The following is a 21926-nucleotide window of genomic DNA, read 5'->3' as shown; positions in this document are numbered from 1 at the left end:
CCATTTGGCCGAAGAGGGACTTTTCGGTCCTTTTTGGCCAACGTTGGCCGAAAAGTCCCTCTTCGGCCAAACTTAGGCCGAAAAGTCCCTTTTCGGCCAACAGGAGGCCGACGGGGTCATACTTTTGATTTTTATGCATTTGGATGTATAGTTTCCGAATTTGCTATAACAATCATCATAGTTTCCTCTAGGCAGCCTGCGGAGAACGGTTACTTTTCTTTCCTAGTGACCGATCGATACAATTTTGTACGTAATATCGACCTACTCGCGCTGGTATATAAATATGGCTTGCAGGCGTGCACCATGAACCACCATCCTACATCGATCAATCCTCACAAAAAGCGAACCAGCCGAGCAATTTTGTAAAGCCAACTAAAGTTTCTCAGGTCCATCGTAACCATACCGTCCAAGCAAGAGGCGGAGGCGGGGGCGGGACAGAGGAGCAACAGACCCCGAATCCTGATGAACCCAGCGAAGCGGGCGTTCAGCCGCCGCGCGTCGTCGATGTCGCTCGGGAGTCCCATGTCGCTGCCGGCCTCCTACGGGAGCATCGTCACCGTGCTGAGCATCGACGGCGGCGGCGTGCGCGGGATCATCCCCGGCACCATCCTCGCCTTCCTCGAGGAGAAGCTCTAGGATCTCGATGGATCGGAGGCGAGGATCTCAGACTACTTCGACGTGATCGCCGGGACGAGCACGGGCTGGCTGGTCACGGCCATGCTTAGCGCGCCCGATGACGCAGGCCGCCCGCTCTTCGCCGCCAAGGACATTAACAAGTTCTACCTCGACCACTGCCCAAGTATCTTCCCTCAAGCCAGGTACACAAATCTCCTGCAAGCGAGCCTATGCATCCATGATCGACCATCCTGACGTCTCTGTGTATGTTGTGTGGTGCAGCAAAGGGCATTTCGGCTTGATGAGCAGCATGATGGGACCCAAGTACAACGGCGAGTACCTTCACTCCATCGTCAAGGGACTGCTCGGCGACACGCGGGTCGGCGACACTCTCAACAACGTCGTCATCCCAACCTTCGACATCAAACTCCTGCAGCCAACAATCTTCTCCACTTACAACGTATGTCATGTGCGAATATATAGCTTGTCACTCATGGATACAGGCATCCAGGTGTGTTGCTTGCACGGTTGCACCACGCCTACTGAATTGTACAGTATATGAAACTTGTATATGTAGGCCATGAAGGATGTCTCCAAGAACGCTCTTCTGTCCGACGTCTGCATCAACACGTCTGCTGCGCCGACTTACCTCCCCGGCCACCACTTCCAAACAAAGCACGAGGACGGCAAGCACCGGGACTTCAACCTCATCGACGGTGGCGTCGCCGCAAACAATCCGGTGAGTCCGTCGTGCTAACACGACAAGCCACCTCAATTAGCGAGACTTGCTAATTCACCTAAATTAATTAGCTTATATCATCTAGTAGTATAACAATTAATTAACTAGGTTATGATGTTGATGTATCGAGACAATAGACTATCATACGAATTTTTTTTCAACATTCCTTGTTTGACAACTAACATGGATACATTACAGACCCTGCTGGCAATGACGGATGTAAGCAAGCAGATCCTGATGGGAAACCCGGACTTCTTCCCCATCAAGCCTGCAGACTATGGCAACTTCATGATCCTTTCACTGGGCACCGGTACTGCCAAAATCGAAGAGAAGTTCGACGTTGCCGAGTGCAGCAAGTGGGGCCTCCTTGGGTGGCTCTAGAACAGGGGCGCCACACCCATCATTGACAGCTTCAGCCAGGCCAGTGCCGACCTTGTCGACATCCACGCCTCTGTGCTCTTTCAGGTGCTTCACTGCGAGAAGCGCTACCTCTGGATTCAAGACGACGAGCTCAAGGGAAGGACGGCCTCCGTCGACGTGTCAACGCCGGAGAACCTCAACCGGCTCGTCGATGTTGGCAAGGCGCTGCTCAAGAGGCAGGTGTGCATGGTGAACGCCGAGACGAGCAAGAACAAGCCCGACCAAAACAGGGGCACGAATGAGGAGGAGTTGGTCAATTTCGCACACATGTTGTCCGAGGAGCGCAAAGCCAGGCTTCGGAAGGGGGTGATGTTGAATTCTAGAGACTTGGGTCATTCCTTACTATTCAAAACTGGTGAGACCGATGAGCACTATAATTTATCCGATGGTAATATATATATGTTGATTTGTGTATATACCCAGTCATTTATCCAATATATTTGCTATGTAAACTACTGCTTATATGGCATGAATGTGCTAATTTGTGAACTTTTTTTATTGTTCCTACATGATGGGTAACTGTCACTTAGTTTTTTCTCGATCTTGATTAATATAATTAACCATGTAGTTTTGACAATCAACAGACAGGTCTTATATCATTTACAACTTTATAAGTTGCATATTCATGTAGTGAATAAAAGGCACATACTTTTCTGCCACTTTCCAGCTTTGGGATCAAAATCTATGTACTCATCTAATCTCTAGGGAAATAAGAAATCAAATGAAATCAAGGGGAGAAGCCCCTCCTGTGGACTCGATAAGAGCTTAGGGTTAGGAATTAGATCGGTAAGTGCGGAGCATTGAGATGGCTTTGTATTCATGAATCTAGCCATTAGCGAGCACTATTATGATCGCTGGAAAGCGGTTCGTAGACTCCCAACATATCGCTGAAAAGCCTAAAATAAATTTAGAAAACTGAGCACCCGCAACAAGTCTAGGACTTGAACCCGGATAGATAGATTCCACCACATGTAATGTAACAATTGAGCTATGTTTAGTTCGTTCAACAAGTATCAACTTGAAATTGTTTCCCACTCCACTAGGTACATGGATTCTAATAATCACACAACAAGAAAGAAAGAACATAGTGGTTTATTCAACTCCTCGAAGGCATTATGCATGTCGACAAGGGGAGGCCTTGGATACATCTCCACATATGAAGGCCTTGGAGTGGGGAAGGAGACTATGCTCAATTATCCTATTTTTAGTTTTTCATGTGTAACACTAATGAGAGGTGAAGAAATGGTATAGTTCTATACATAACTCTAGGTTTAGATGGGCCAAACTCACTTAGGAGCTACCTCGTGTGCTAACTTCAGTCTACACGCATGCAGATGTTTCAACATGATGTTTCTTTAGTGTGTTGATGATTCATAATCCTGCCTAGCACTAGGATTGATCCTGATAGTAATGGGATTGAAGCCGGCAGCACTAGGGTTTCTCTCTAGAACATTGAGGCTCGGTCTTGCTAGTTCTTCAGAATCGTGTGTAGCACTGCGATTGTGGCCGATAGTACCAGGATTGAGGCCAACATCATTGGACTGTTCTCTGATGAAATTGTCGTTAAGAGCTTCAAGTTACCTTCATTGTTTCCGTAAGCTTCAATCTTGAAGGCGGTGATGCATTTACATACATCTTTAGCATAACTTGATCTTCCTTCGCTTCCAAGCTTTGCTCTCACGTTGATCACTTCATCCTTTGCTAGAGATGCAAAGGATAGGAGTGTCAAAGTAGTGTACCATCACCAAGACTGATAGATGTACATGTCTAAAGGAGACCCAGATAGCCACTCTTCGGTTAGAAGATTTAGCAGGGCGATAAAGACCGATGTTTCACTACTAAGAACAAATCCTCCCAGAGAAGAAAAAGGCATCTATGGGTTTTGTAGTCCTTACACGTACGTTCTTGTTGATGACCTCGTATAGGAGAGGCATCATTTGCTAAAGATCGATAGTAGGAAAACCATATCTCCAATAGATCTAGTAGAACTCATTTTCCTCCCAAGCCTTTCTTCACACCTAAACATTGCAACGAAGAGATAAGGGAAATCCCGTAAAAGCAACCACACAAAGCACACTACAGCCCCTTCTTAGAGACACACACATAGGGGGGAGCCCATGAGAAGGGCCTCATAATTGTCCAATGTTCACCTTTAGTGATTGTCGCTCCAACCACCATGGTCGGGCTGAGATCACAAGAAGAAGGGGAGGTGGAATAAGTATGGTTTATTCGGAAACCATAAAAACGATACCATTCAGCTAAGGAGGGGGAACTGAGAGAGGCTAGAGGCAAATGGATGGGACGGATTTCAAAGGTAGCGGTGGTCAGCAAGACATCAATAGCCACTGTGGAAAAACTCCAAAGTAGAGTGATCACACAAGTTCTTAGCTCTCTCCTAGAATTTAATGATAGAGTGCTAGAACTGCATGGTGAGCCAACCCTATCACTTCGTTCCGATATCTACCCTTTACTAGTAAATATAGCTAAAAGGAGTGTACTCCTACTAGATTTTTTATAAGAGTTCTCTTCTTATCTTCATTATGGACATGTCTAGTGAGAAAATGTTGTCTTGATAAGAATTCATAGCGAACATCCATAAAAGGAAACATCCCCACACATGCCAAGAAAAAAAAGTTCCCTCAATACTAAAATCCCCGGTTCATTTCACCTCGCATGCAAATGAATGCATGTGAAAGACAAGTAAAAGTGTTGTCCATGAATTTATTTTTAATTCTTAAATATTTAAAAATCCATAACATTTCAATGGGGAATCAAAATTTTGATCCATGATCACCAAGGTTCTCCTAACAAGCTCTTCAAAACTAGATCCTATATTGCTATTGTTAGGAAACGTTGCAGAAAACATACAAGTCTGCCCTACAAATCAGACTCTCAAGAACACTATGAATGAACGAGTCCAAATATTGGCACAACAACATACTATAACAAAAATATGAGTAGGATACACATAAAAGAAAGAGATAAGTGCATTTTTCGTCCCTCAACTTATCGCGAAGTGTGGATTTGGTCCCTGAAGTTTTTTTGGTGCCACTTTCATCCCTCAGCTCTTAATACCAGATATAGTTAGTCCCTCGCAGTGGTATTCAACAGTAAAACCTAGGTTTTGACCTTGTGTTATGGTTTTGGCCACATCGTGACTGTAAGGTGGCATAGAGGCGCATGCCACTGAGCGAAAACTCTCTCTCTCTCTCTCTCTCTCTCATGTCACCGATCCGTTGGCGCTGCTCCAGTGACAAGAGCATCTCCACCCGCTTTAAATATCCACTGCGATGTAGATAGAAAGGATACGATGCTACTCAGGGAGGCTCGGATGGGAGCAACTCCTATCACTTTAGATAGTCAACATGATAGTTGGGATGAGAATAGAACAACAGGTGGCCGATCGGATCTAAACGGGAAAGAAGGAGAGAAAGGAGCACAATTCGCCAGGGACCAATCCCAAACCCTTGGGGCATTCCCCTTATAGTGATGATGTGATCAAAATCGTGCCATGAGAAGTCAAAACTAGATTTTTCCGAGGAATACTCATGTTAGAATAGTTCTGAATGATATTAAGATTTGAGGGACAAAGGTTGCACCAAGATTTGGTCAAAACAATGACACATCAATTCAAAACTAGGTTTAACCAAGGAATGCCACTACGAGGGACTAACTGTACCTGGTATTAAGTGTTGAGGGACGAAGTTTACACCCAAAAAAAGTTCAGGCACGAAAAGCACACTTCACAATTAGTTGAAGGACGAAAAATGCACTTACTCTAAAAGAAATACTGATTCATAACCTAGTGAACTATCTCCCATGACATCACATACAAATATGCATGACCCTTTTGTTGTGACCATTTGAGCTCGTGTTTACTTCAAATTTTTACTACACCTTTATTAAACACTTCTGAGAAGGAATGTGGATTAAAATCACCATATTTTATGTCATAATATTTATTTGCAATTTTCTACCACTATTTAAGAGGAGAAAAGGTAAAGTATCTAAAGATTGTAAAAATAACTAAATTTTGGCAGGGAGTTCAAATATTGACGGGCCAAACTATAACCAAAATCTCAGAAGAATACACATAACAGAAATAGTGATTCATCACCTATAACATGACATACAAATAAGAACACACCCATTTTGATGTGACCATTTGAGCTCGTTTTCAATTCGATTTTTTACCACGCCTATACCAAACACTTGTAAAAATGAATATAAATTAAAACCACCTGTTTTATGTAATAATATTAACTAATCATTTTCAACAACTATTTAAGAGTAAAAAAGGGTAAGATATCTAACCATTGTCCAAAATAACTAAATTTTGGCAGTGAGTCCATCTATTGGTGCAACATACTACGACCAAAATCTGAGAAGAATACACATAAGAGAAATAATGATTCAACACCTAGTGTACTATCTTCCACATCACATAGATACTTGGGTATAACCCTTTAGGTCTGACCATTTCAGCTAGTTTCACTTATATTTTTATCACACATTTATTGAACACTTTTAAGAACCAATATGAATTAAAATCACCATATTTTTGTAATAATTTTTATATAGGGTTTTCTACAGCTACTATATAAGAGGGAAAATGTTAGAATATCTAAACATTGTAAAACTAACCAAAAATTGAAACGATGTATTAGTATTGGCATGAAAGGCTATGAGAAAAAATACACAGAAGGGGAAAATGACTGATTAGCTAGTAAATCATTTACCATACAAATATACTCACAACCCTTTTGTTGTAACCATTTAAGCTTGTTTCCCATAAACAATGCGAATTAAAAGCACCATTTTCGTACATCATTCTTTATCATTCGAAGCATTCTATTTAACTAGAAAAAGTTAACATTCTATTTACTTAGAAATGTTAACATTCTATTTAAATAGAAAAAGTTAACTAGAAAAAGTTTGATATTTAGCATTTTTACAGCTATTTAACTAGAAAAGATTTGTATAATATCTAAACATTCTAAAAAAAAAATCAAACTTTGCACGCGGTCTTAATATTGTACTTTACTTTGTCATAGAAATCTCGCAGGATTTTGTGGAAGTTGAAAACCCCACTTACTTAGTAATGGCCCCCTCTGGCCTACATATCACATCATTTTGTAAAATTGTCAAAAAACTGAAGTTTCTCTTAAAATTTAACAAATTCTGGTATTTCTACATAGACATATTGCATGCAATAGGAATGTTTCAGCTTAGTTGATCAAGTAGTTTTTAACATATAGCTACTTAATCAAAGGGATCCCTAAATTTTTGTAGAATTTTTTATTAAGGGATCCCATTACATATAGTAGGTACTAAAAAACGAATGAAAGGGGCCCTAAAACAGAGGGGGAAATCGTGTGCTATTGAAAGGCGGTAGATTTTTTTTCTGCGAAAAAAGGCGTTAGAAATTGCACTTTTGGATGTGGTCATCGATGTTTCCTCAACGTGTCGTGCCAAGTCCTCTTGCAGCTCGACATCGAGGTTGGCCAGGTGCTGCAAGGATTTATTCCCAAAGTCGAGTGCCCCACTCACGTCCTCCAAGGTAGGCGCCCATCGCCTCACTATCCACCAATGGTGAGCCCTGTCCGTCGTTGTCATTTTTTTATTGGCAATTTTAGTGTAGCTAGTGTAGTATAGTTTTAGTTTGTAGATAAAAACGTTAGGTTGTAGATTATATTTTTAATTTAGTTTGTAGTTTTTGGATTGTAGTTTCTTCTTACTTTGTAGTTTGTACATTTTATATTTAGTGTAGTTTTAGTTTCTAGATTGTAGTTTTTAATTTGTAGATTGTAGATTTTGTGTAGTTTGTAATTTTTAGTTAAGTGTAGTATAGATTTTAGTTTGTGGTTTATAGATTGTAGATTGTGGTTTTTCGTCTAGTACATCTACAATAAAAATTTAGGTATTCAAACTGAGTGCCATGTTTTGATAAAACTTTGATTAATATCTGTTTTGCCAAATATGTGGCACTCAATATGTCATGTTTGTACTTGTGGTCATGGCAAAAAACAATCAGAAAATTTATAATGCATTTTGTTACCAACTTGTTAAGTATTGCCACCGTCACAGATGGCACCGAAATTTTGGGATGTGAGACGAAAGGGGAATATGATGCATGCATAGATTACCAAGCATCGTGTGAAGTACCGGCTTGGCCAGTGGAACACCCCAGATCTCGCGAGCGCACCTACGTGATGCGTATCCTACGGTGCTGCGGCTAAATTTCTTGCTTTGACCCTTTTACAGAAGTTAATCGAGATTTGACCCTGGTCTCAAAAAAATTCGGGATCTAACCCTCTTCCCTACCGCCAAGGTACGTGGCGGTAGGCAGTTAGGGTATAACTGCCTACCGCCATGTACCTTGGCGGTAGGGCTTAACTGCGCCGCTAGGGCTATTTAATGTGAAAAATACCCTACCGCTAGGGCCTTTGGCGGTAGGCTATGCAACCCTACCGCCAAAGCCCCTGGCGGTAGGCATGCCACAAGTCTCCAATCGTCTACAATTACACTGTGAAGTATTAGGAGGTAGTAGTAGTGGTACTGCATCTAGTACATAGATATATATCAATGCATGCATGCATGCATGCATGTTGGGCGTGAGGTAGCAGGCTCTAGCCCTCTTGCTATTCTTTTTTTTACCAACCCCAAGAAGCATAAGGCTGCACCGTGCACAGTGGCAACAACAGCTAGGACGGGCTCTAGTGCATGCATGCATATAGTACTAGAGCACCAGTACTACCACCTGCTAAATTACATAGAGCAAACCTTGCAGGTTTGATGCATGTTGCATGCCCTACCGCCATGCTCTTTGGCCGTAGGGTTACACAACCTACCGTCAAGGGCTTTGGCAGTAGGGTTTTTAAAATTTCAAACAGGTGTAACGACACAGTCAGGTCCTACCGCCAAGGTATGTGGCGGTAGGCAATTATACCCTACCGCCATCCACCTTGGCGGTAGGAAAAGGGTCAAATTCTGAAATATTTTGAGACGAGGGTCAAACCTCGGTAAACTTCTCCAAAAGGGTCAAAACACGAAATTTAGCCTGGTGTTGCGCAGTGACTAGTTGGGAGGCTGATTTGACAAGGCATGGTGCTTGACCCTCTAGCACGCGAACATGGGCGACGCAGTTCCGCGCGTGACGTGCATCACCTGCTGGACATGTGTGGTTAAAAAAAATTCTTGCACTAATGTGATGCAGGCGTGTTAATCCACAAGCAACATGTAAATGCCTGGGCATAGATGGTTGGGCGTGGTTGTTAAAAATGCATTAACTGCACAACTAGAATTTTTTTTCAAAATTTGAAAAGACCATGGACACTCCTCGTTGTTTAAAAGTTCAAAATTGGTTGGAGGGAAAATAATTACTGACTGTCGTTCAAAAATCTCCCTACATAAAGCTTTCCATGGCTAACTATGGGCTGCAGACCCATTCGAAAACAACCTCCTTCTCTTCCAAGCTGATCTTCCTCTTCAAACGAAAGAAGGAGATGGCACCGCCTGCAGACCAATCCGAGTCGACTTGCTTGACTGTGGTTTCTCTTGTTAGCATGTGTGCTCCAGCGGTTAGTACTTGAAACAATTTTCTTCTTAATCTACCGGAGATCCCACTGCTTTATATCTGAATTATACAAACTGTGTTGCCGAATGCAGGGTCCGTTGACTCTCGTGGGTCCATTGACCTAGGCGTCGGGCCAGATGAAGACGGCGTTGGCAATGTGGATGCAGCACATATCGTTGCGGGTGACGAGCTCGACGATGGCCTGGCAGATGTGGTAATCAGAGATTGGTGGTTTGACCATTCCCATAATCCATAGGCGTGTGCTTCTCTTAATCCATCTTTTGTTTTGCATGCATGGTGGTTAGGCTGAAGAAGGTTATGGTGATTTCGATCCAAGCGTGGCAGTGGCCACGCACAACAATGAAGCTAGCTGCAAGACGGTTGATGCATGCTTGAGGATAAGCAACCACCCTGCTATGGTTGATGTTGCACTGTGTGAAGACGGTGAAGTCACTAGCGCACCTACCAAGAAGGCCAGAATTGTTTAACCGCCTGATGGGCCCACCATGTCATTAGTTTAAGAATACCCTTATCTTGTCTGTATTTTCTTCATATCTTGAGAACCGCGAGCTTGTGTGTAGGGTGATGTAATATTCTAGTGCTGCCAAAGTATGATGTTAGTAATCGCTCTGTTTGGAGTTCATATCTATCAATCCAAAGGACCATGTGTCGTGTGTAAAGCGAGATTATTCATTTTACTGTTATGAATTTGCATCGTCTCCTCAACTCTATCGGCCTCCAAAACCATGTATTCTGCTGTTATAACTGCATGCCCATGCAAAAACACCAGTTGATCGACGTGAATGGCTCACTAGCTCTCTCTATATGTATTTGAGCGTGTGTTCTTGAGAATTTTGCAAACCTATTTCACTTGGATGGCATGAGTAAACTTAGATGCCACCTCCCCCAAGAATGGATGACATATAATTACATGTGCTACTAGCTTAAAAAATACATAATATTTCCATCTTCGTAATATAACTGTCATCAGTGGTTTTCGGGATAATCCTTTTGTTTTAGCATGAATGGTCTTCTGTTTTCCACTCGTTTTGCTGCTACAATATATTTACCCCCACCCCACCCCCCGCGCTAAGCGTGCTCGTGGTTGCCAGACCAACAACAAGGGTCAAACATTTTTTTTACTGCCTCATTTGTGGTAAAAACATTACCGCTACCACCGGCTGGGTTTTTAGTGGATGCAAAATGTGAGACTGAACGAGGCCTAGGAATGGGTTGGACCCGTGACATTCTGACCCATGACCGTAAACAAACACACCCTTAATGCCCGAAGTGGTGCTTCTTTTTGCCATCGTCGGTGCATTCATCCCCTTCCAGCTCGCGGCTGTGCGGAGCAGCGTTTCGCCATGGACGGCCTCGAGTTCTTCTTTGATGATGCAGAATCAGGGTAAGACCCAATCTCGCGACCCTACTCCTCCTGCTGTTGCTTGCCCCCGAGAAGGGAATTTTTCTTTCTTTTCGGTGTTGTCATACTTTCATTTCGCCCCCGTTCGTTATTCAGTTATTCTTCTACCGTATTTTGGTTGGATCTGACTAGATGAAACTGTGTATGTGTTGCAGATTGGTTCCTAAGGCTGATGCGGGTGATATTTTGGGTGGCGGAATTGATATTGTCGTGTCTGTGGTTGCTTCCATCCATGAACGTCGCGGGCGCTCCCCTAATGTGATTTCTTCGGGGCCGATGGTCGACAGCAGCGGCAAAGATCAGTTCGGGGCGGTGGACGCGAATCTTGGCTCATACAACAACGGTGGCAGTGAGGTCGTTGGTGACTCCAACGATATGGTGGCTCAGAGAACTTCCACTGCATCTATGGGAGAGGAGGGAGATGCAGAGGGGGTAGTCGTCAACAAATCGAAGGCCTCCTGTTGGACTCGACGATAAGAAAATACACACTCATCTGTCGTCCCGTTGCTGCCACACCAAAGATTGTACATCCATGAAATGACCTTTGCTGCAAGAGCAGATATTGAATCTCCATGTACTTGCCTATAACAAGAAAAAACGAATATACGGAGTTCAGCCCCATGTAGTACCAATTCCATTTTTTTACCTCTTATAAGCATCCTTGCTAGCTTGGAACCATAATTGTTACATGCAGTATTCGTTCAGAATGTCATTTTTTATTGATTCTTTATCAAACGATCAACATTAATGCTTCCAGATAATCCCCTGTTTATGTGCGTCGGTACAAAGCAGGTCCCTGCCCTCGAGGCTTTAATGAGGGCTTATGCAGACAACAAGGTTTGCATGGTTGTGAACCCAACGCTCGGAAGTAGCTTTGACACAGTTGAAGAAGCATATGAGTTTTACAACCTATACTCATGGGAGACGGGATTCGGCGTTAGGTATGCCAAAAGCAGGCTGAACTGAACGTCCATCGGAAAAAATGCATGCAGGAGTTTGTGTGCGCATGTGCGGTGAGGATGATTCATTAATTCAAAGAATGCAACAATGTTTTCCCGGATCTACTTTGTTGAATTTTTATGCTCTCGTTCCTCATGAAAAAACTATGCAGGGCAAGCCATTGCAATCAAACAGCCTCTCAACGAGGTGTGGTTGCCCCGCGTTGATGCGGGTGCTTAGATTGGATGATAAAGGTTGGTACAGATGTGAACACAAAGCAGAACACAACCATTTGGCCTAAATAGTTGAGCAGTTCAAGTGTTTTGGCGATGCTGTCACATTTGATACGACATACAAAACTAATCTATACGACATACCATTTGGCCTCTTCGTTGGTGTCAACAATCACTTCCAAAGCATTATTTTTGGAGGGGTGCTGATGAGCGATGAGAAAATCGACACTTTCAAGTAGACATTCACAGAGTTCTTTCAGATGATAGGGGCACCACAGCCACGCGCAATCCTCACGGGTAAGAAAAAAATGTTCGCAACTATTTAGGAATGTTCATATTTTCATTTTAGTCAATCTGTGGAAAATGTTTTCGTCCTTGAAAATACTGACAGGAAAATGTTGTTTCCAGACCAAGCTCATGCAATGGAGGTTGCCATAGAAGATGGCATGCCACATACAACACATCGATGGTGCAAATGCCATGTGTTGAAGAAAGCAAAAGAGTGCCTTGGGCCTCTGCTCGGCAAGGGTAGTGAGTTCAAGAACGAGTTCAACAAGATGGTGCATCACATAGTTAGTGAGAAATAGTTTGAGGATGGTTGGGCATGTATGGTTGAGAAGCATGGTCTACAGAATAATGTATTTATCACACAAATATATGAGACCCGGAAGAAATGGGCTAAGCCTTACTTCATGGATGTTTTTTGTGCCAAATGACCAGCACGCAACGGAGTGAAAGTGCAAACCATTTGCTGAAAGGATATGTGCCACCGGGATCCCCGATGCACCTGTTCGTTAGGCAATATGAGAAGATGCAATTTGACCGAGATTCAGAGGAGAGCTATCAAGAGAACAAAACCAAACTGGTAAGAAATCGAAGTTTTGTGAGATGTCCTTTGTCAATCAGGTTACGTTGACATGAATCATGTCCTGTTGTTTGACAAAGTATCGAAAAAATAAAACACATGAAAAATGATATGTCTCCACATGCAGGGTGGCGTCGTGCTGGCTCAGAACCTACCTATTGAGGTACATGCATCAAAAATTTATACGAGGGCCATGTTTGAAAGTTTTGGCGAGGTGCTACATGAATGTGAGTCATATGTTCTGGTCGAAGTTGTGCCTTGCCGTGAATATATAGGGAGGCATGTAAAGAAGGACTCGAGGGACAAATGGTGTAAAAATGAATTCTGCATCCAGGTCAACGAGCATGCTGACGAATTCAAGTGTGAATGTGAAATTTTTGAGCATTTTGGCATGGTATGCAGTCATGCACTGAAGGTGCTTTTTTTCTCTCATGATTCCTCTGTTCTACATACAAGACAAATTATGTCCGAGATCTCACGAAAAGCATATGTTTCGACACTGATCGTTTTCTCTTGTTCTCGGGTAATGATACAACTTGGACTGCAGGAGGTTCCAGCGCGGCACATATTGAAGCGTTGGACAAGGGATGCAAGGGATATACTCCCTCCAGAGTTTCTGCGTTACAAAAAGGACCAGGGTCCTCTCAAGTAATCTTCGCGGCGACATAATAATCTGCATCTGCTGTGCCTTGAAATCGTTAGGCTAGGTGACATCAATGTGGATGCATATACTCTTGCGATGGAGCAACAAAGAAATGTCAAAACATTGCTGGAGCCGGTGGCTGCTATACGTGATGGCATGGGGTTATCAGACAGAGAGGTGGCAGGGGATTCTGCAGGTTCAGCCACATCACAGAAGCAGCACTTTGGCCCAACAAATCAGGTGCAAAGAGCCTCACATTGTTCAGATAGCTTTGCGACGCCATCAAAGAAGAGACCAGCGGGGCGCCCCACGACTAGCCGTGACAAAGCACCAGCTAAGAGGAGTAGGTTCTGTTCAATCTGCCGGGGTCAAGGACACAAGAGCACAACATGTTCGCAGCGGGGTGATCTTCCAAAGGCATCAATGAAGTCACCTCGCTGCTCCAGGTGCAGCCTGACAGGCCACAGAAGGAACACCTGCACCAACGCTCCCAAGGCAGATTTCTATGGTTGATTTTTATCTGTTTTTCTATGATTGAAGTATGAAAGTTTCGTGTAACCTTGAATGTCTTGATGTCAGACTGCTAGTGACCACTCCACATATTACGGGACCTCTATCGAGACCTCTATGTCTGTAGTTTTGTTTGCTGTCGGATAATTGTTTGCGGATGATGTGTTTTTCAGTGTGGATAATCGCTTTCTTGGACCCTTTTCAATCTGTCAGTGCCCAAGAACGTGTTGCTTTGGTTGATGTACAACTTGCATCCACAAATGTGTAGCTTCCATTTTTTAGTAAGATTCAACTAATTTGTGATACTTTTCTGTTTTCAGCCAAAATTGTACACACATCGAAAATAACATTGATTTCTTACTAAAAGCCAATCAATGTGTATTTTTTTTCGCCGAAACAAAGTGCGCAAAAAAAATGGAGTAGCATAACTGCAGGAAAGAAAAACGGCAAAGGCTGGAGCATTTTGATAATTTTGATAAAACATGAAAGAAAGATGGTGCGTGGGCTATCCTGGAGTTGAGGGGTTTTTGTGGGCTGCGTAGAGTGCGCCTCGCCCAGGCGCGAAGATGGGCCGGGGTTGTGTTCGCTTTGCACTCGAGTGGGACGCCTGGTTCGTGCAGTGCAAGTAAAGAAAAAAGAATCAATGTGGTGAAGAAGAAAAAAAGGGGCAGAATAATTACGGCTATAGCCCACCGCACGTAGAGGAGAGGTGGTGGTGGTTGTGGGCCAGCGTTTGGAAGCAGTGTGGGCAGCGCTGTCATCCAGGTTATTCCCTTTGTGCTAGTAAAACATGTTTTGTCTCATGCTAGAACGAGAGCAGCTATCCCCTGCGATCGGACATTTACTGCAGTGCGTGGTGCGAGGGGCGGGGACGGACTAGCCGGGCTGCTGGATCGCGGTCGATAGAGCCAGGTGAGCACATTTGAGAAATAATGTTTGTGAGAAAAAATTGAAACCTCTCTCGCTATTTCCTGGACCATTTTTCTTTTGAGGGAAAAAATGCATAAAATCCACACTCGGGAAAAAGGTTTCTCTAGGACCCTCAAAATAAAAACCTATCGTCATTATCGAAAAAGGCAATTAATCAGAAGTGTGATGCCACACCAATTAAGTCACGTAGGCTCGTCGAGTGGGTCTTCAAGGAGGGTAAGTGTATGTCCCATAATATAAAGTACCGAATTCAAATCACCAATCGTATGTTATGAAATAATGATAGGCCCTTCTTGGTCGGTGATGATAGGCCTTTCTCGGGGGGGGGGGGGGGGGGGAGGGGGGGACATCATTCGCACCGCCGACAGAGTACCAACATAAACGCAAATGAGACTTCCATGTGTGCTCATTAGATTGTTTCCTTCGATGAGGACAAATTTTTTTCCAAGGATACCTAGTAATGATATTGTCTACTGATAAGCCTTAATCTGTCAACGATTTTTTCGTTTGTACTTGATAGGCCATGGCATCACTAGCCGTTTGCCTTTTTTGGATTGGATAATCAGTGCATATCGCATCCGTAGGACGGTATCAACATGATCATAATGACCTTCTGATAGTGATCTTGAGGGTGTTGGTCCCTCACGCGGCCAATTGTGCCGGTTAGCTTGTGCGATCACACCCACTAATAGACTGGCGGTGACGAGGTGTCTTTTCGATATGTACTTGTTTCGTATATTGGGATCGGCTAGGGAGTATCCCGGTGATTAGCTGTGATTTTGTATAAGATCCATGCATGCGCCACTACCCCTTGACAGGCATTATTGGCATCGCCGAGATAGTACCGACAGAAACCAAGTGAGCCTACCATGTAGATTCACATGAGAGTCCGTTCGAAGAGCGTAAGTATTTGTATGAGAAAATATGGTAACAATTTTGGCCTCAATTCCATCGTTGAGAGAGTATCAACAGAAAAACAATGAGCCTACCATGTAGGCTCATCCCAGAAGGTAAGGTACCAACTTTTGGACATCACTGTGCATCCTGGTGACTTCAGAGGCGTTGATGTTGTCTACTGATACTCCTTACTCGGTCAATGATGATTCAAGTATACTTTATAAACCGCAACATCACTAGCATTTTGGCTTGTTCTGAAGAGATAACTTGTGCCTATCGGTCCTCTGTGGACATCGCCAACGTCGGTAAGAGAGTATCAACACAATTAGAATGTGCTCGTATTAGCGAACATGTGGTCGTTGGCCCCTCACATGGCCGTTTGCGCCGTATATATTGTGCGATCACACCATCCTAGTAGGCTGTCAGTGAGGGGGGGGGGGTGAATCAGCAAGGACCACCTTGCAAAGGTCTAAAAATTCCTGGGTGAGCGATAGAAAAGTAGTACCGTTAGGGAAAGGTGAAAATACCCCCAGAGGGCAGCGAAATAGAACGTGAAACCATGCTGAGTTCCCAAGCAGTGGGAGGGGGAAGCGATCTATGATCGTGTGCCTGTTGAAGAGCCGGCGACTCATAGGCAGATAAGTGCCTATGACTCCTGGGGGGTAGTTAAGTGAACGAAACCCACCGGAGCCACAGTGAAATGGAGTCTTTATAGGGCGATTGTCACTGCTTATGGACACGAGCCTTTGTGATCTATGCATGGCCAGGATGAATCTTGGATGAAACTAATCAGAGGTCTGAGCATACTGATGTTGAGAGAGTCATCAGATGAGTTGACTTTAGGGTTGAAATGACACTTGAACCCAGAGCTAGCTCGTCCCTCGAAATGCGTTCGCGAACATCGACGGGGGTATAAAGAACAAAGATAATGATCTTCGTCTCGTAGCAACCGTCTATGTGTTGCGTGTTAACACGCTGCCACGCCTTAAAAGGTAGGTGCAATGGGTCCCGTGGGGTCCTTCAGTGACGTATCTACACCCCATACGGCCCCAGCCGGACCAGCCCCAATAACTCCTTTGTGGACATCGTGGACATCGGTAAGAGAGTATCGACGGAGCAGAATGATGTTTTTGTAGCGAACATGTGGCTGTTTGTCCATCTCATGTCCATTTGTGTCGTTTAGTTTATCCGATCAAACAACCTAGTAGAACTGTCGATAACGAGGGGTCCTTCAACCAGTACTTGTCGCATCTACTGGTTCGTGTTCTATATATGATATCGATGTACCGATTGGATATATATATATATATATACATATACATATATATATATATATATATATATATATATATATATATATATATATATATATATATATATATATATAGTGTGTGTGTGTGTGGCACTCCCGTGCTGTGTGGACATCACGGGCATCGCCTGTAGAGTATTAGGGCAAACAGCCGCGATTCAATATAAGAGTCACGGATGTGCCACTTCCCCCTGTCGGAGATCATTGGCATCGCCAAGAGTTAAAATATATGAGACATGGATGTGGCGCTCCCCCGCGTGGACTTTACGGGGCATCGGCATGACAATTTAAGGGTGAAAATCTGTGATTCTGTAGAAGAGCCATCGATGTTCCACTACCCCCTGTCGTACATCATTGCCATCGATGAGATAGTATCGACGGAAACACAATGAGGCTGCCATCTAGGCTCATTCGAGTGTTCCTTCAAAGAGGGTAAGTATTCATCACAGATGATTTGGCATCGATTTTGGACACCGTTAGCATCGTTGAGAGAGTATCAACCGAATGGGCTCATCCAGGAAGATAAGGTACCAACTTTCGAATTGCAAGCATCATTTTTTGATCTATTGACTTAAGAGGCAATGATGTTGTCTACTGATATGACATACTTGGCCAATGATGATTCCAACTTACATGGCAGGGCGTGGCATCACTAGCCATTCGCGTTCTTCTGAAGCCATGACTTGTGCCTAGCGCTCCTGTATGGACATCATCGACGGCGGTAGGGCAGTATCAATAGAATCAGAATGAGCTCCTAGTATCGAACATCTGGGTGTTGGTCCTCACATGGGCGTTTGTCCCGTTTATATTGTGCGATCACACCACGTAGTAGACTTACAGTACGGGCATAACTGGTGGAGTATCAACAAACAAACATAATGATCTTTGGGTTAGAGCGATCGTGTGGGTCTTGCCTCTTCAAATGGAACCACACCTGAAAAGTTGTGTGTGAGCGGTCATGTGTGGGTCCTGCAGTGACGTATCTACCGCCCATACGGCCCCCGGCCGGCCTACACCCCATAAGCTCCTATGTGTACATCATCGACATCGGTAGGAGACTATCGACAGAATCAGGATGAGCCTTTGGTAGCAAACATGTGGGGGTTGGACCCTCACATGGACATTTGTGCTGTTTAGTTTGTGCAATAACACCACCTAGAAAAAAATGTCAGTCACAAGGGGTCTTAACGATAAGTACTTGACGCGTCTTCTTACTCTTGTTCTATGGATGATGTCGGTGCACCGAGTGGATGATGTTATGTATATATGTCAGAGATGTCGGTGCACCGAGTGGATGATGTTATGTATATATGTCAGATGCATGGATGTGGCACTCCCCCCCTGTGTGGACATTACTGGCATCGCCAGGGGAGTAATATGGTGGATAAGATTGATTCCGTATAACAGTCATGGATGCGCCACTTCCCCAGACGAACATCATTGGCATAGCCGAGAAGGTACCAACAGAAACAGGATGATCCTACCGTGTAGGATAAGTATTTTTGGACATTATCGGCGTCGCAGGGGCGGGGGGGGGGGGGGGGGGGGGGGCAACAACAGAAACATAATGAGTCTAACATGTATGTTGTTCATGTGTCGGGAAGGTGGTGAGGATGGGGGGTTGGGTTGCCATCTTCATAGCCGTTTGTGATCCGCTTGCTATGATGAGGAGAAAAAAAACCAACTACATAACAACAAACAATGAAAACTGGTGCGCACATGAAGATTTTTACCTTATTGTATATTATTAATTTTACAGCATGACTCATCTTAATAGAAAAAATGAATGATGATGATGACGCTATAAATATACTTACTAAATAAAAACATGGGGATGGAATATCAAAAAAAATTAAAATGGGTAGATAAAGAGGACAAAAAAATGATTGGTGCTAGTTGGGAGATTTCTATTATTTGGCAAGGCAAAAAGGAATGGCGCATCCGGGTGGTGGCTGTTTCGTCAAAAATGGAGTGCTTTGGTCTGCACCGGTGAGATCTCCTGGTCGGTTAGGCAGCTCTTTCCCGATGCGAGCCTAGTAGCCGATCCAGAGAAATTTACAAGGACTGTGGCTAGCTTGAACTTTTGGAATGGAAATCGTACAAAGACCACATTGATGTGGCTTCGCTGCAGACGACCTGCCGCAGTTGACAGCACAATGCATGCATCTGGGCGAGGGGTGCCTATGAAGTGCGGCGTGTGTCGGAGCTGATGCATGAGTTCAATGCCGGATGCGACAGCGAGGGGAAATGCTCTCCAGTCCGAGAACATGCATGCAAAAAGGTCTTTGCTGCCTGCACATCTAGATGCTTGTGAGGTAAAAAAATATTACTAAAATGAATGGTAAGAAGAATGGTGAAGAAAATAAATAAATACAAAAAACGGAGGGAGGCGCTCTTATTTTTACATCTCACAAAAGCAAGAAACATGTGAGAAAAATTGGTTTGATTTGTGATGTTTGGTATAAGTTGGTAATTTTGCTTTGAACTACGAATTTCCCAGTGATACACCGATGTCCACCAATATGTAAGTTAGTTCGGCCCTATACCGTTTGGACCGAAACGACGAAACATAATTCCCGCCGTTGATAACAGGTAACTAGAAAAAAACAAGAATGAACTAACAAACGGGTTTTACCAATCAAACAAAAAACATGCACAACACAGACATTCATCTCAAACAAAAGATAACGGATTAGGGGGGTGCCTGAGCCGCATCTAGGCATATCGACCGATGCGTGCCACAACGGGTATGGAGGACTGCAGTGGCGCCAAATCAGGCGTTTGCGAGTGGCGCTGCATTGGCCGAAGAGATATATGAAGGGATGGTGGTGCGCCGCAAAAAATGTCGTCTCACCACAGGAGCGTTAACCAGGAAAGGACTCCAGGCGTGCCCAGCTACTACCAGTCGTCCATGTTCGGTGGCACTAGCGAGTGACACGGAAAAGGTCTACTTTATCTTGACATCCGTCTTAGATTTGGGATGGAAAATGATCGGACAAAAGATGGAAAGGGGGATCTGAGCTCGGCTATGTTTGTTTGTCCACCCTGGCTAAATCTGACAAGCGCAGACAAATTGCTTCGCTTACTTTGAGCTGCTCTAATGGATTAAAACCATCCAACCATAGAACCACTATCATTGAGAAAATTAGGAAGTAATAATGATTCTATGTTCTTTCCGACTAAATCCGTTTGGTTCGAAACGACCGAACATAAGTCACGACCCAAGAAAATGGTTACTAGAAATGTCCAAAAATGAACAAACAGGCGGGGTTAACCAACGCTGCTAAGAAAAAATGCATAATGCTGTCGTGCCCCTCCAACAAAATGACGGATCAAGGAGCTGCCCTGAGCAACATCAAGGCAGATCGCCCCGGCGCGCCACGACGGGAATGAATGACTCCGGTGGCACCAAATCAGGCACGAGAGATAAGCGCTAAATTAGCCTAACAGATATACGATAACATGGTGGTGTGCCGCAAAAAAGCTAGTCGCACACCGGCAGCGGTCATCAGCAAAGTACTCTAGGGGCGCTCAGCAGGTACCGATGGGCCATGTTCGGTGCCACTACCGAGGGGCACGAAATATGTCTGCTTTATCTCAACATTCGTCTTAGATTTGAGATGGAAAATTATCAGACATAAGATGGAAACGGGGCTGTGTGCTGGGTTGTGTTTATTTGTCCACCCCGACTAAATCTGACACGCATGGACAAATTGCTTCGCTTACTTTGAGCTGCTCTAATGGATTAAAACCATCCAACCATATAACCACCATGTTGAAAACATTAGGGTAAAATAATAATGGAAGGCTGATTCGAGGGTTGACCCGAGCTGCATCGAGGGAGACCGCCCGTGGCGCGGGACTGCGGCGACACCGATTCAGTCGCGCTCAAGTTTGTTGCATTTTGCCGGGACAAAGAATAGAATACATGATGGGGCACCGCAAAAAGCACATTATTCTGGGCGTGCCAGGTTACTACTAGTCGCCCGTGTTCAGTGCCACCTCACAAGTGGGGCGAGACAATTTGCTTTATCCGGACATACGATTTAGAATTGCTCGCAAATGAACGGAAAAAAATTGTAAAGTGGAATATGTGTTGTGCCGTATTTGTTTATCGACCCTGACAAAAATGGACACGCGCGGACAAATTGCTTCGCTGCCTTTGAGTTCCTCTAATGGATTAAAACCATCCAAGCATATAACTACCGTGGTTGAAAGTTTTGAAGAAAATAATGCATAATTATTCCACCATGTCTGTATCAATTCATTTCTGGGCAGAGAGATCCTGTCAAGTGGGCGTATCTATGCTGCCACCGTGCTTGCCATGTGAACATCTCCATTTGGTGTACCCAGCTGTACTCGAGCACTAGCTACGGTGCTGCGGCTAAATTTCTTGTTTTGACCCTTTTACAGAAGTTAATCGAGATTTGACCCTGGTCTCAAAAAATTTCAGGATCTAACCTTTTTCCCTACCGCCAAGGTACATGGCGGTAGGCAGTTATACCCTAACTGCCTACCGCCATGTACCTTGGCGGTAAGGCTTAACTGCGCCGCTAGGGCTATTTAATGTGAAAAATACCCTACCGCTAGGGCCTTTGGCGGTAGGCTATGCAACCCTACCGCCAAAGCCCCCGGTGGTAGGCATGCCACAAGTCTCCAATCGTCCACAATTACACTGTGAAGTATTAGGAGGTAGTAGTAGTGGTACTGCATCTAGTACATAGATATATATCAATGCATGCATGCATGCATGCATGTTGGGCGTGAGGTAGCAGGCTCTAGCCCTCTTGCTATTCTTTTTTTACCAACCCCAAGAGGCATAAGGCT

General features: G+C 44.1%; 2 pseudogenes; both read left to right on the top strand.

The window, feature by feature from the left end:
- Nucleotides 1-462: 462 nt before the first annotated feature.
- Nucleotides 463-9838, top strand: LOC123067191 (patatin-like protein 2; annotated as a pseudogene).
- Nucleotides 9839-10714: 876 nt separating this feature from the next.
- On the top strand, nucleotides 10715-13966 carry LOC123067190 (protein FAR1-RELATED SEQUENCE 5-like; annotated as a pseudogene).
- Nucleotides 13967-21926: the final 7960 nt, after the last annotated feature.

Source organism: Triticum aestivum, chromosome 3B, assembly GCF_018294505.1.
Source record: "Triticum aestivum cultivar Chinese Spring chromosome 3B, IWGSC CS RefSeq v2.1, whole genome shotgun sequence".
Lineage (NCBI taxonomy): Eukaryota > Viridiplantae > Streptophyta > Magnoliopsida > Poales > Poaceae > Triticum > Triticum aestivum.
This window is presented reverse-complemented; position numbering and strand designations above follow the sequence as displayed.